This window comes from Euprymna scolopes, chromosome 8, assembly GCF_053919585.1.
Source record: "Euprymna scolopes isolate OS-2025 chromosome 8, ASM5391958v1, whole genome shotgun sequence".
Classification (NCBI taxonomy): Eukaryota; Metazoa; Mollusca; class Cephalopoda; order Sepiida; family Sepiolidae; genus Euprymna; species Euprymna scolopes.
Genome location: NC_136489.1, coordinates 3,105,875 through 3,122,291, shown reverse-complemented (window position 1 = coordinate 3,122,291; position 16,417 = coordinate 3,105,875). Strand labels below are relative to the sequence as shown.

The window sequence follows — 16,417 nt, the reverse complement described above, 5'->3', positions numbered from 1 at the left end:
ATATGAGAAGATTTCTCCAAGACATAGTGATCATCTTTGTATAGAGATCTTTTTCATTGCATATACGCCACTTAAATTTACTACAAACTGTGGTAATTTCCTTCATAAAATATCGATTACTATTGGAGATTTAATATCTGAAGCCAAAACTATATTCTTACTATTGATTGTATTATGTTTTAATGTTAAATTCGGGGGGGGGGGGGTAGTGTAGTACGTGTTCTTTTGACATGGGACCCTCTTCCTAGGTATTGCTTTCATCTAAGATGTGTGTGTGGAGGGGGAGGTTACGTTAACAAGAAATTGTCATAATCTGCTGTACATTAGCAATCCCAACATTTACATTCCTACAACTTTTTTTGTGTGTATTGATATTTATATTAAAAACACTTTTTTCTATTTATTTAAAAAGAAAATACAACTTTTGTTATATATGGGTCGTGGAATTGCATTCATCTGCAAAAGATCTAGCTAATTTGCATATTCTTTTAAACATTCATTTTAATTAATTCCTTTAATTAGTTTTTCCGGTTTTCTTATGGGATGATCATCTTTAGTTAACTATTACGTGTAATTATATTCATGCAGATATTCTACATGATTTATACTTGTGTAATATTTGCATAAAAAGCTTATAGACACAAACCTCTTCCTATATATATATATATATATATATATATATATATATATTTATGTATGCGTATATATATTTGTTTAAAAAGTTTTGCCTACAAAACTCACATCATTTTTGTGGTCTAAAACATGAAACTTAACACATAGGGTATTCAAATCTATATGAAACATTATACTTGGCTTTTAGCAGCGGAAAATTGGTACAAAAGTGTGAAAATTAATAAAAATAGAATTTGCCAGGTGAAATTTGAACAATGGTATTACGAATATGCATGCATAACGTAATAGCTATTGGTTCATGTTTTAATTTTTAGCCTTGCAGCAAACATGTCTTCATAGCTCAAGCATTAACATCAAAGGAAAAAGTAAATTGTAAGCTAAATGTTTGGTTTCGATTTTCGGTGATGGCACACAAGTCATTTTTATTTATTTTTTAACTTTTTAAATCATTACTATTAATGCAGATTTCATATTTTTTTTTAACTTTTTAAATCATTACTATTAACGCAGATTTCGTATTTATTATTATATTATATTGGACCAAATATATTGAGTCCAATATAAAATAATAATAAATACAAAATCTGCATTAATCAAAATATCATGTTTAATTGTTTTTACAACCGGACAATGCCGGGTGCCCTGCTAGTTATCTATAAATATAGATAATAAATATGGTAGTCCTCATCCCTGATCACGTAGTCTTTTATAGGTAAGGTGTTCACATGTAACAGAGCCACTAGTGCTTGTAACAGCAACAGCTGCATAGCACATATGCAAATGACCGAATCAGTGTGCGAAGTGACATCACAGTGGAGAAAGAGAAAAACAGGCAAAAAAATGCATTACATGGTGAGTCTCAGAGAAAATGAACTTTTCGCCAGTGTTTGTGAAAACTTAACTACATGGCAGACAACATAAACTAAAAGACTTCTAAAATGAGATGCAATGCATTATTTTGAAAGAACTATGAATAAATGCATTTCACTTCAACTGAAAATGCAGAGTTGAATTCTTTTTGTTTGCTTCCTTGCGATTGTGTCAGACAACATGTGGGTGTGAGTGTTAAAATGTAATGACACCGTTTAAAAAGACGAACGACTACGTTACATGCACGAATCAGTTGTCGATGATCAATCTCAGTGTAAAGCCAAAACCATTTTTTTTCTGACAATATTTTGGTTTTTAAACAACAAAAAAAAAAAAGAAAAGAAAAAAAGAAAAAGAAAGCATTTTTTTAAAATTAAAATTCAAAGAACTATATGATGCATAAGAGTCAAATATGGGTAGTGTTACCCCATCTGGGGAGGTGCTGCTTTCTCCTACTTTGTAAGCACAAAATCAACTTCAGAATCTAATGATGAGCCCTCTTTACTTTCCTGCAGCTTCTTTCACTACAGAAGAGATGTTGCTAGTCTTTCTAGGCTATCATATTCATTGTAGATGCTTAACTGAGCTCCAATCTCTGGTTCCCCTCCCCACACGTAAAATATTCACTAAAAAACAGTGCCGAATCCTGCTCCCAAATTCAGAGTCTACTAGAGGCCACCTGATCGTATCAGGAGATCACCACACTCTTCAGCACATCTAAGTACACTCTGGTGTTGATTTTCAAGCTGACTTCAAAGATGTGGTGACATGATGTGGCCTTCATTTGAAACCATACCAAAGACCATAACCATGGCTCACCCTAGGCATCTCTGTTATTCATGGGAATCCAACGATGCATTTTGAGGGTGCTAGCAATTATCCTATTATAACTTGGATCAGTACAGGGCAGGAGTTGTACAACAATGCCTCTCTGATCTGGCTCATTGAACATTGTGCCACTTTCAAACAGAAGGCTCCTATCGCTTTTGGGACTTGTACACTACTGGCCAGCTAGTAGATGGTCTGCAACAAAAAAAGAAAACCAGTTTTCATCAAACAGAAATGGAATCATGTCGTCTTTTCTAGAGCAACTATTTTAGCGTTCCACTCTGTATGATAAAATGTAAAAAAAATACAATCTAAGATTCTAATAAATAAAAATAATCATAAATATATGTTTTTCTTTTTTTATTACCGTTTTATCTGTTTGGTTACATATGTTTCGGATGTTGGACCATGTTTCAACAGCCTCGTCAGACCTTACAGAAATGGTTGTTAGTATTAGGAAGAAGTGTTTTAGAAGAAAATTTGCTCTGCAATAGTATTGAGCACTCTTCAGGTTTTTACTAATTACCAGTTTTACCATATATATATATATATATATATATATATATATATATATGATACTTTTGTTTAACGTTTTTTTTCTACTAATCTTACAAATGTTAATAAAATTTAATCTAAGTAAAATCTAAAGAGCGTTTTTCAAAGAAAGTTTCCAATACAAGTGAAACTTGATAAAACCACCCATCACTGCATTCACTAACTGACAATATCGTATGACAAGTTGTAATTATGCAGAAAATTCAGTTAAAAATTTAATCAAAACAAATAGTGTGTTTCTTATTTAACATTTTCTTCTTTTTTTTTTTAAGATTTTTACATTAGAAAAATTCAAAAAGCCGTACTTGTTAAAGAAAGAAAACGCCATCAGAATAATTAGAAAGAAAAGATAAGTTTTATTCAGATGAAGTCTTCAAAATGCCATCTTCCACGTGAATGTTAAGCCAAGGAGTTTGAATAAAGTACTTTCAGGTAAATGTGTCATTAGCCATGGCAATTGGTGGTTGAAAAGGTTTCTTGTAATTATTAAAAGGAAACAAGCTTAGTCTTGGCAGCATTGAATGTTACTATCCATTTTTGATCCCATTCCACTACAAACTAGAAGTCTTTCTCTAGGGTTTCTATTATTTCCTTAGATATATGTTCATTCGATATGTTTTTCTCTCATGTCTGTTATACAATGTGGTGTCATCAGCAAATATATACTCATCACAGAGACTATTTTATCAGGGAGGTCATTTATAAATATCAGGAATAATAAAGATTCAAGGATTGACCCCTGAAGTACACCTGCATTTATATCATTGTTTTGACGTACAACCATCAAGGATAACCTGGATTCTTCTATTAAGAAGGATTTAATTATGCTAAGTATTCGTCCAGTAATACCATAGGATCTAATTTTTTTTTTTTTTTTTTTTACATAGGAATCACTACTCATCGAGGCCCAGAGCCCACTCGAGGATAAGTATTAAAGAGTGTACAATAATCAATGGGACAATATCATAATCGTTAGTAATGTAAATTTGGTAAATTGGATTACTTAAGGGAAACGGTTTAAGAATTTGTTTACATTCGACTTGAAGAGGACCATATTGCTGGAAAGCAGGCAAACAGAAAACAGTTCCACAAGTGTGCAGTTCTAAGAGAGAAACTTTGTTCATGGAATCTAAATTTAGGTTTAAGCACAGATAAAGAGTGGAGGAAATTAGTGATAGTGTTTTCAGCTAGACGAGTGTTTCTAGTGAAAGTTTGGAGAGGGAGGACCATAGATTGGAGCTCAGAAGAGTACTTAACGATAAAGCAGAGAAAGGCTTGCAACATCTCTTTTGTGAAAAACAAGCTGCAGGGAAGAGAAAAGGGCATTCCCTACTAGTAGCAATACCACACCTTTTTTTTTCTTTAGATCGAATCAACTGAAATCAAGCATTATTGAAAAAAGCATAAAAAACAACGAAATATTATCTCTAGCTTTTTAAAATTGGCCATTAGAACTGGAGTTATGACCATTCCCACCTGACTACAACTTGGACATCTTCAAGTCCAACATAAACAAACTCCTGACAAACCGTCCCCTTAAGTAAGATACTATCAAAACCCTCAATACTAATGATTACTACAATACTATCTCATTGATTACTGTACACGCAATAACCCTTATCCCTGAGTGGCCTTCGGGCCTTGATAAGTGGTTACCCCCATGTAAAAAAAAAAAAAAAGAATTCAAAGTATCAAAAAAATGTGTGGTTCACTGGACATTTTGTCTCAAGTCAGTCCAATTCAAATGCATATAAGTTTGTGACTGAAAATGGTATCTTCAGATCTTTTTAAGATATTATGATGAAATTTTGAACATATAATACCATAAAGGTTCAGTTGGCGTTATTTACGCCCATCTTACTTGGTAACTTGCATACTAATTAGCATATTTCAGTTTCATTTTAACGGCTTTAAGTAGAAACATCATAAAAACAGCTAAAAAAAAAAAAAAATGGTAAGGCTTTATTCTGATAGACATGATCATTTGTGATTATCACATCATGAAAAATCCAAGACAGCAACCAGGAAATTCAAGATGGACACCACAACACAATTCAAAGAAATTATTAACAAATATTTTTTTTTTTTACATTTTCACCCCAAACAAGGCACATTGCCACTTTGGTGTAGGGGGCTACTATCAGGGGCAACAACTACTGGGGCACTATGTTGGGATTTGGGCAGCAAGATGTCAGTTCACGTTACACTTGAACTTCTGCATGTCAGTACAGTTGGAGAAGCAGGGACCTGGAATGGAATTCCAGAATCTAGCGGTTCTGGGGAAGAAACTACTGGAGTAGAAAGATCTTTTACATCTAGGGATCTCTACTGTGTGGGGGTGGGATTTAGCTGCCTGTCGGGTTTGTCGATGATGTCTACGTCATGGGGGCACAAGTTTCTGCAGTTCGCCAGAGCATTCACCATTAAAATACTTGTAGAACAGGCAGAGGGATGCAACATTTTGTCGATGGGACAGAGGCTGAAGCTTAGATTTCAGTTCAGGTTGGTTGGTTGTTTTTGTTTTACGGCATATTAACCTTTTTCAGGTTATTTAATGCCGAATCTAGTTATTTTGAGGAACGATTTTTAATGGAGTATATTTTTTTTTTTTAAGTCAGATTCTATTTAACCCATAGTTGGGACCCTAACAGGTACTACCACTCCAGGTCAGAGTGGACCTGGGAGCAATGGCAATTAGAGGGTGGCTTCACACTCCCCAAGGCCAGCAAGGTGAGGCCTCACCATCGGATAGTTTTAGGTCATATCCAGGACCGTTGTATAAAGGGTTCTTTTTAAAAAATTTTAAGATATGAGAGTATGGTGTGGGAATTGTTTTTATCAAATAACTCTTTAATATTGTTTTCTTTGTAGAATTGATTTCTTAATGTTACAAAATCAGTACATTCAATTAATATGTTTGATTGTGAGTGGTGTTTGACAAGGTATACAGATGGGTTGACACTCGACATTTATTTTTTTTAAACAGAACTAGCCGTACCCAGCCACACGTTGCTGTGGCTTAGTGAAAATGAAAATAAAAATGGTGAGGGTTATGGGAATGCCCCCCCCCCTCTGAAATCCACAGGTTTTTATTTTATCATATTAATCTCATCGCTTACAAATGTAACACCCGGGAGTTTTTAAAAAAATGTAACACCCGGGAGTTTTTAAAAAAATGTAACACCCGGGAGTTTTTTAAAAAATGTAACACCCGGGAGTTTTTTAAAAAATGTAACACCCGGGAGTTTTTTAAAAAATGTAACACCCGGGAGTTTTTTAAAAAATGTAACACCCGGGAGTTTTTAAAAAATGTAACACCCGGGAGTTTTTTAAAAAATGTAACACCCGGGAGTTTTTTAAAAAATGTAACACCTGGGAGTTTCTTAAAAAATGTAACACCCGGGAGTTTCTTAAAAAATGTAACACCCGGGAGTTTCTTAAAAAATGTAACACTCGGGAGTTTCTTAAAAAATGTAACACCCGGGAGTTTCTTAAAAAATTTAACACTCGGGAGTTTTTTAAAAAATTTAACACTCGGGAGTTTTTTAAAAAATGTAACACCCGGGAGTTTTTTTAAAAAATGGAACACCCGGGAGTTTTTTTAAAAAATGTAACACTCGGGAGTTTTTTTAAAAAATGTAACACTCGGGAGTTTTTTAAAAAATTTAACACTCGGGAGTTTTTTAAAAAATGTAACACCCGGGAGTTTTTTTAAAAAATGTAACACCCGGGAGTTTTTTTTTAAAATTTAACACCCGGGAGTTTCTTAAAAAATGTAACACCCGGGAGTTTTTTTAAAAAATGTAACACCCGGGAGTTTTTTAAAAAATTTAACACTCGGGAGTTTCTTAAAAAATGTAACACTCGGGAGTTTTTTAAAAAATTTAACACTCGGGAGTTTTTTAAAAAATTTAACACTCGGGAGTTTTTTAAAAAATTTAACACTCGGGAGTTTTTTAAAAAATGTAACACCCGGGAGTTTTTTTAAAAAATGTAACACCCGGGAGTTTTTTTTTTAAATTTAACACCCGGGAGTTTCTTAAAAAATGTAACACCCGGGAGTTTTTTTAAAAAATGTAACAGCTGGGAGTTTTTTAAAAAATTTAACACTCGGGAGTTTCTTAAAAAATGTAACACTCGGGAGTTTTTTAAAAAATTTAACACCCGGGAGTTTTTTAAAAAATTTAACACCCGGGAGTTTTTTAAAAAATTTAACACTCGGGAGTTTTTTAAAAAATGTAACACCCGGGAGTTTTTTTAAAAAATGTAACACCCGGGAGTTTTTTAAAAAATGTAACACTCGGGAGTTTTTTAAAAAATTTAACACTCGGGAGTTTTTTAAAAAATTTAACACCCGGGAGTTTTTTTAAAAATTTAACACTCGGGAGTTTTTTTAAAAATTTAACACTCGGGAGTTTTTTTAAAAATGTAACACCCGGGAGTTTTTTTAAAAATTTAACACTCGGGAGTTTTTTAAAAAATGTAACACCCGGGAGTTTTTTAAAAAATGTAACACCCGGGAGTTTTTTTTAAAAATTTAACACTCGGGAGTTTTTTTAAAAATTTAACACTCGGGAGTTTTTTAAAAAATTTAACACCCGGGAGTTTTTTAAAAAATTTAACACCCGGGAGTTTTTTAAAAAATGTAACACTCGGGAGTTTTTTAAAAAATTTAACACTCGGGAGTTTTTTTAAAAATGTAACACCCGGGAGTTTTTTAAAAAATGTAACACTCGGGAGTTTTTTTAAAAAATGTAACACTCGGGAGTTTTTTAAAAAATTTAACACCCGGGAGTTTTTTTAAAAAATGTAACACCCGGGAGTTTCTTAAAAAATGTAACACTCGGGAGTTTTTTAAAAAATGTAACACTCGGGAGTTTTTTAAAAAATTTAACACTCGGGAGTTTTTTTAAAAAATGTAACACCCGGGAGTTTTTTAAAAAATGTAACACCCGGGAGTTTTTTTAAAAAATGTAACACTCGGGAGTTTTTTAAAAAATGTAACACTCGGGAGTTTTTTAAAAAATGTAACACTCGGGAGTTTTTTAAAAAATGTAACACCCGGGAGTTTTTTTAAAAAATGTAACACTCGGGAGTTTTTTAAAAAATGTAACACTCGGGAGTTTTTTAAAAAATGTAACACTCGGGAGTTTTTAAAAAAAGAAAGTTATTTTTTTTTTTACATATGATTTTTATTGTTGAATTTGATGGGTTTTTTTCTTTTGGTAAATGTTACAACAGGCCGAATGATTGCAAAAAATAGACTTTGCAGTCATCAAACTTAAAAACCGAAACTCGAAATAAAATGAAAGGTCAAATATTTATTTATTTATTTAACTATTATCATTGTTGTTGTTGTTTTTGTTGCACTTTTCTTTATTAAGGCACGCATTTACCAGGAAAGAACGAATAACTATTTCGCTATCCTTACTAATACAAAATTGTTATTTCTAGTATTTTTTTCATGCGTACCTGCTCAAATTACTATTTTCGGTTCTCCTGACCCTTGTGTCCCCCAATTTTTTGAAAAAGAATAACTGACAATGACCATGCTTTTAAATAAGTTAGAATACACAGTTAAGTAAAAGAATAACTTTTATTGGTTTGTTTTATAATCCACAGAGGTATGAAAAAGTGGGAAAAAAATATATATATAATAAATAAATGTTACGAAAGGCAAGTACTCTTCTACCTACCTTCTAATAAATTTTTGGTGTTGTAAATGTTTTTTCCGTTCAAAAACAACAAGTAGTGTTGAGCGTTACATGAAAACAAGAAAAAAATGGCCGCGATGTCTCTTGACGTTTCGACAATGACTTAAAAATAAAAAATTATACAAAATATGGTAGAAACTCACCTGATAATTTTCACGGTAGCTTGAAGCCATTAAAAATGAAATTATTCTAATTAGGTTAATGAACTTGAAAACAGTATAATTGTAATCTGTACAAAATTTCCTTTAATTTGATATGCTAAAAGCCATATTTTGTTAATAATTCCTTTGACTTGTATTGTGGTGGCCATCTTGGATTTCCTGGTTGCCATCTTGGATTTTTCACGGTGTAATTATGACAAATGATAAAGTCCACCAGAATAACTTTTCGCATGGTGATAAAGTCTTACCACCCATTTTTTAAATTGTTTTTTATGATGCTTCTACTGGAAGCCGTTAAAATGAAACTTAATTATACTAATTAATATACTAATTAATATACTAATTAGTTTAATGTACTTGAAAACATAATTCTGATCTGTACAAAATTTCCTTTCATTTTATATGCTACAAGCTATATTTTGTTAATAATTTCTTTAAATCATGTCGTGGTGGCATTTTAGATTTCCCGGTCGCCATCTTGGATTTTTCATGATGTTATAATGGCAAATGATAATATCCATCAGAATAATATTTTCTATGATGATAAAGCCTTACCATTTTCTTAGATGTTTTTATGATGTTTCTACTTAAAACTTAAAATGAAACTGAAATATGATAATTAGTTACCGAGTGAGATGGTCATAAATAATGCCAACTAAACCTTCATGGTATTATGATATGTTCAAAATTTCATCATCATATCTTAAAAAGATCTAATTTTTTAAAGATGGGTTAATCTGTAAATTCTGCAAATTTCCTACCATTTTCAGTCACAAGCTTATATGCATTTGAATACGACTGACTTAAGGCAAAATGTTCAGTGAACCACACATTTTTGAGACTTTGAATGGTCATAACTCCAGTTCTAATGGACTGATATTAAAAAACTAAAGATATTATTTCTTTGGAGTTTTTTTATGCTCTTTTTAATAATGCTGGATTTGAGTTTATTCGAGCTAAACAAAAAATGGTGTGGTATTGCTAATTATATATAGGGATAAACATTTACAACACCAAAAATTTCTCGAGGTAGGTAGACGAGTAACTTGCCTTTGGTAACATTTATTTGTTACATTTTTGACCACTTTTTCATACCTTTGTGCATTGTAAAACAAATCCAATAAAAGTTATCTTTTACTTAACTGGATAAATGGTTTGCATACTTTAACTCGTTTAAAAGTGTGGTCATTGTTATTCTTTTTCAAAGAATTTATTTTTTTAAATATTTTTTTCCTTTCCATAATTAAAAACTTGTTTTGTTAATAACAAAACTAAAATGAATACTTCATGTTCGTAAGTTGACAAACGTTTTGTTTACAGATTTTTTGTGCATGTCACGCCGCACAACAATTCTCATGTTTATATGCAGTTGTCATTACTTCTATCGATTCATGCATAAAAAGTTTTCATCCAATTTTTTTCATATTTTAGAACAAAAGAAATTAATATATTCACTATTAAATAGCATTTGAATACAGTTTTTATCTTTAATTATCTTTCTACTACAAAGCGTCAACTCTGAGATGTTTTATTTGCGACTCTAAAACCAAGAACAAAAAAAAAAAAACAATATTCATTGTCACTTATTCTTTTTCAAAGAATTTAAGAATACTTTATGTTCGTGGGTTAGTTGATGAGCACCTTGTTGTTTACAGATTTTTTTTGCATGTCACGACGCACAACTCTCATTTTTATATTCATTTGTCACTATTGTCACTATTGATTCGTGCATAGAAAGTTTTTATCCAATTCTTTTCAAATTTTAAGACAAAAGAAATTAATTCATTATTAAAGCATTTGAACAGTTTCTATCTTCACTTATCTTTGTACTACAAAGGGTCAACTTTGTGATATTCTAACTTTTGACTGGAAAGACGCACGTGTTGTGTTCAAATTCCATAGCAAAGACAATTCTTTTCTTTGATTTGCTAAAAAAAACTAGAAACGTCGTCGATGGGTACAACTTCCGCTTCGAGTATTTATGTGAACACACCCTGACCGCTTATTTGCAAAAAGTGATCTACCGCCAGCAGGCATGCTATGCTGGCATGTATCGTTGTTAATAGTCGGATTTAAATAGCGATTTCTTTGAATATACAAATCATAAAATATTAAAATACCATTTTAAAGTAAATTTTATTGTGAATCCAGTCATAAGTTTTATTTTGATGGAGGTAGGAGAAATTTACTTTTTACTGATTTAAAGACTATGAGTGTCAAATTAAGTAGCAGTGTGTGCCTTGTCCAGCGCTGAAAGTTATGGTTTCTGGTATTGCTACTACTAGGCTACCAAGTCTATTTTGAACTCTATCAAGGCAGGACAAGTCCTTTCTAGCAGCTTCTGCCCAGATGTGGCAACAGTACTCCATCCTTGAACATACCTGGCTCTTACATAGATAGAGAATTGCATCAGCAGTGAGATATCTATTGGATCGATAGAAGGATCCCACCATTTTCCCAGCGGTCTTGGCAACAGATTTGATGTACATATTCCATTTAAGATCAGGAGTAGAGGTCAAGCCCAGAAGCTTGTCAAAATATGACGCCTCCCCAAGACGAGAGGCATTCATTTCAATTGATGCCAGATGGGGATCAGAACGTTGATGATGTAAAGATAGAAGCTTGGTTTTAGATACATTAAAAGTAACCAGCCACTCCTTTCCCCATTGTACCGCGTGCTCAAGATCAGAAAAGAGAGAATCGAAGAGAACTTGGTCATTTACCGTCTTAGATGTGCTACCATAGATGGTAGTGTCATCAGCATAAATGTCTACGAATGATGTAAAGATGTGATTTGGAAGATCATTAATGTAAATCAGGAAAAGAGTTGGGTCCAGGATGGACCCCTGAGGGACTCCAGCATTAATACTGTGAGCTTCTGATTGTTGCCCATCAACTACTACTCTTGTGAACATATCAGAGAGAAATGATTTAATAATTGAGAAGACATTTCCAGCTATACCATAGCTGGAGATTTTGTGAAGTAAACCTTTATGCCATACCCTATCAAATAGGAAGTAAAGATGACCTCATACAGATAAGACGACATCTATGCAATTCAAAACTGGGGACATACAATAAAAAGATCCTGCAAAAAAAAAAGTAGCAAGACAATTCAAATGTGTGGAAAAGTCTCAACAAGTGGTTCCCAACCTTTCAAATATTTTATGTATGCATTCATTTTTTCTACAACTGCCATATAGTGTTGTTAATTGAACTACAGATTATTTGTTAAGGAATTATACTTTCCGTCAAATTTTAAATTTATTTATAAAAAGTTCTAAAAGCTGCTACAAAAAATTGCAAATTAATTTTAAATTATTTGAACCAATTTCAGCAATTATGTAAAGTATGTTTAAAAATTGACCTTAACGAACCAGCTTATAATGAAATTGTTTTAGATAGCAATTCTATGCTGAGCTCCATTGTCAATATGGTGCACCTCGAGTCGTCTTCCACATTTGATTTCAGCGTTTTAAAAAAATGTGAAGTTGGGAGAATGTTGCTTCACATAAGTTATTAGGAACGGCAACAAATTCCTTATTGCGATTTTTGATATTACGGAGAATTTTGCAGAAATTTTGCCCAAAATTCTTGTAGATACTCTTTGACAATGTTTTATTAACTCAAAATCAATTGACAACCCTATGACATTGGTGCCACAACCTCAAATGAGATTGCAACCCATAAGTTGGGAACTATTAATCTAAACAGTGGAGTCAAATAAGTGTCCACATGTAAATGATTGCTAGTAATGGAATCTAAATTAGTCTCACAAAAAGCAACAATGTGAAAATATTTGTGCAAAAGAAAAGACTGAACATCAGGAAATTTTAATCCAAGACTTCTGATGTTACTATCGAATATAGTAAGGTGCTTGCTGTATGGGTTTGTAGAAGGCATTATAAAATCTATATATCTATAAAAGTGAACGTGTCTGTGTGTGTGTGTGTGTGTGTGTGTACATTTCCCTACATAATAACTGTCAATTTTAAGTCTACAGACTCGAAATTTGATATACAGGGTACTGAGATTTGGGAAAATCTTTGCGATCGGTTTTCGGGCTGTTAAGAGGTCAAAGTTCAACGATTTGACCTTTGAGAACTCTACCAAACTACTCCGACAATTTTGGGTCTAAACACTTGAAATTTTAGATATAGGTTCCTTGGACATGGATCTAACTTAATAAGTTGATTTGAACCCAAAACAATAAATGTTAAGGGTCATAATAGGGGTCGGTCATAATAGGGGTCAAAGTTAAAAAAATTGATCGCTTTTTTTTTTCTTTTTTTTTTTTGCTCAACATACACCTTCAAACGCCCTGAAATGTTAGTAAATAAAAACTATAAGAAAGGTAGAATCACTTCAATACAAATAAAGCCTGAAAGAGACCCCACCTACTCCAAACAGATTAGCTAAAAACACAAGCCCTTCAAGAGACCAATAGAAAGGGAAGGGGTTACTAAGTTGGCCAACAAAAAAAAGTCGATACCTAAACTAGTCATGTGGCCAACCAGAAACTAGTGTTTTCTTTTTTTTTTTGTGATACCAGCAGATGGCCTTGTCCCCAAAAGGTAAAATACTAGACTGGCATTTTAGAAGACTCAGTGTCAAGACTGGCCAGGGATTATATAATACAAGTGAAGAGGGTCAGAGAAATTAATATACAAAAGAGAAAGAAAGTTGTGGTAGACGCAATACAAACACGTAGTAAAGATTCAGCAAAATGAGATTGATGTCCTCAAAAATGCTGTAAATGATTTGAAAATGGATACAACAAAACAAGACTATTTTGTTTTGGTAAAAAAGTAAAAGAAATTAACTTGTATCATCCAAGTGGTGCAGTAGAAATAAATGCATTCATTTCATTTGACGGATAATGCACACAATATGCAATTTCAATAGAATTTGAAGATTCACTTCAAATGATTCTCCCTCTTGTTATTACCCCGGCAGTTTAGACAGACATAGTTCAAAATCAGATTATCCCTTTTTTTTTTTTTTTTTTTTTTTTTTTTTTTTTACAAGCAGGATTTTTTCCACATTAAAAAAAAAAAAAACCTTATGTCTCTTCCTACCCTCGTGGGGAGGCAAATCCTCGTGGGGAGGCAAATAAATAAGAACAATATCAAGTGGCAGACCATGGGATATTTTTTTTAGCATTTTGAAACATTAAATTTGAGGCCCACTCTAAATGCAATCAATGACTTAAAGGTTGAAATGTCTGCTGCAATAATTATTGAATTTAAATGAGATAATCAGAGTTAGATTTTTTTTTTTTAATCTCAAGAGTCAAGTGTTTAAACTATTGACAATGTCACAGCCTTGTTTTCTGTCATGCATCAAATTTTTTTATTATTGAATTCTTTAGAACCGATTCATAAAAATAAACAAGACATTGCATTCACAAAACTTTGAAAACTATAGCTGTTCTGTTTTCTCTTTGTGTCTGCCCGTTACACTTTTTCCCCCAGAAACTAATGAGTGTTACATGATAAGGGCTGTCCCCTTTTCATGTAAGTATAAAAATAGAGAGATTTAGTTAAAATGAAAATGAAATAGCATAGACGAAATTCGAACCTCGTAATTTAGGTTCAGAAATAGATTACGTGTGAGAATTAGAAAATGGAATGTAAAACAGCTTAGAGATAAAATAGTTTCAAGAAAAGAATGTGCACTCTCAATTTTGTTATGAAAATTCAATTGAAAGAATGCAGCTACAATTTAATAAACATGTTTTTAACATATTGGAAATATACGTTATTGAGTATAGGTTAAAATTCCTTTTGTAAAAAAAGGAAAAGTTTTGGACACGTATGTCCAGAACACGTGAAAGAAGAGACATGTTTTAACAATGTGTATGACGTCATGGAAAAATGGGAAGTTCTAGATATAGTTAGAAAACTTGAGAGTTAAGGAGAAACTGGGAGAAACTCAGAGGGAGTTTGAGAATGACAGACGATAGTCTGCAGTTTGGATTTCGAACGTCTAGAAGCGAGACGGTCACTTTGAAACTTACTATGTGAAGCTTTGAATTCTTGATGAGAAAACCACGGCCGGTCATGAGAAGAAATAAACCCATCATGTGTTTGTATAAACATCGTCTTTGTGTTGTGATTCTACCGAAAGGTAAAGTGAAAATTGTTATTATATGTCTATATATCTGTGTTATAAAATGTCATGACATCTACATCTCATATCTACACTAAGACTGTCTGAAGACTGTCTACACAATGTCTGAACACTATCTCTTCACTCTAAGAGCTTCCATTACTCCTAAGTAATGAACTTTTAATATATATGAATCGTCATAACACGAACACGGAACGCAACAACAATCTCTCTTACACAAAATCCCTCTTAATAAAAGACTCTCTCACTAAGACTCTCTTTTAATGAAACCCCTATATAACACTGAGCAGTTTTGCCTAAAATTTTGTATGGACCTTTATTATGATAAGGTGCAGCAAACTAAGTATTATGGTATCCATTCAATGTACAGTTAAGGATTAATAGGAATTAGTCACCGCAATATCGCATTTACTATACAAGTTTAACAGAAAGCATTCATTCTAAGTTGACAGGCTATGACTTTTGCCCATTTTTTTATTTTTAATGGGCTAAAAAGTCTAATAAATAAATATAATTGGGAGCTGGAGTCTGGCTTTTAAAAATTTCAAGAGTAGAATCAAATGTTTGAACTATTGGCTCCCATACTAAAAAAATGAAAATAAAAACTTCTGTACAATACCAGATAGGTTCAGATAGTAAACATATATATATATATATATATATATATATATATATATAGCGGCACTGATGAGTTGTGATACAATGAAACAGGAATATATGTCGAGGACTACATATATATATATATTAGTTTGTGCGTAAGCGTATACTATCTATATGTATATGTACATATGTATGTCTGTCTGTGGGTATATATGTGCTTATATTTGCACTTATGTTTAGGTTTGACAGGTGGATATACAAGTAATCATTATATAAATAGTTAAAATCAACCACACTTGGGCAGCCCCACATTTAAATCAATTCTCCCTTTTATAAAAATATCTAATTAACCACAGTATATAAAGCACTCACTCAAACATCAATTCCAACTCAATGAACAACAAAACAAACTCATTTATAGATCGCCTCCAAACAGAAATATATGTATTTTACATAAAATTTAAACAAACTTAATTAAACCAGATCACACTACGACAACAAGCGTATTTAACTGACTTATCTCAACTAACCAAGTCACCTTTAAAATATACTCAAAATTAAAAGAACCCAACCTTAAAATCATTTAATTAAGTAACCCTCCAAACATTCCATATTTTCACACCATGACTCGTCTATCTCCACCCGATCCGCTCACCCATCCGCACAGCAAAAACAACACACCCACCCCTTATCATGCACACCCCCATTGAAAATCACAAGAATATCCATTTCCCACTTGAACTTAAAATCAAGAGATGCTCGCCCAACTTTAACCTTCCCCCCTCTCTCTTTACCCTCTCTACTTCATCCCACTCTCCTCTTTCTCTCATCTAAAAGGCTTCTCTCACCCACTATAAACAAGAAAACAAACTATTTTCCTACAGAGACTCACACCTGAAGCAAACCGTCCAACGCACCGTTCTG

At 32.7% G+C, this 16,417-nt stretch overlaps 1 protein-coding gene across 4 annotated transcripts in view; it reads right to left on the bottom strand.

Annotated features, from left to right (window-relative positions):
- Positions 1-16,417, bottom strand: part of LOC145283486 (RING finger protein 145-like) — a 72,975-nt gene that overhangs the window by 11,148 nt on the left and 45,410 nt on the right. The window lies entirely within an intron of this gene.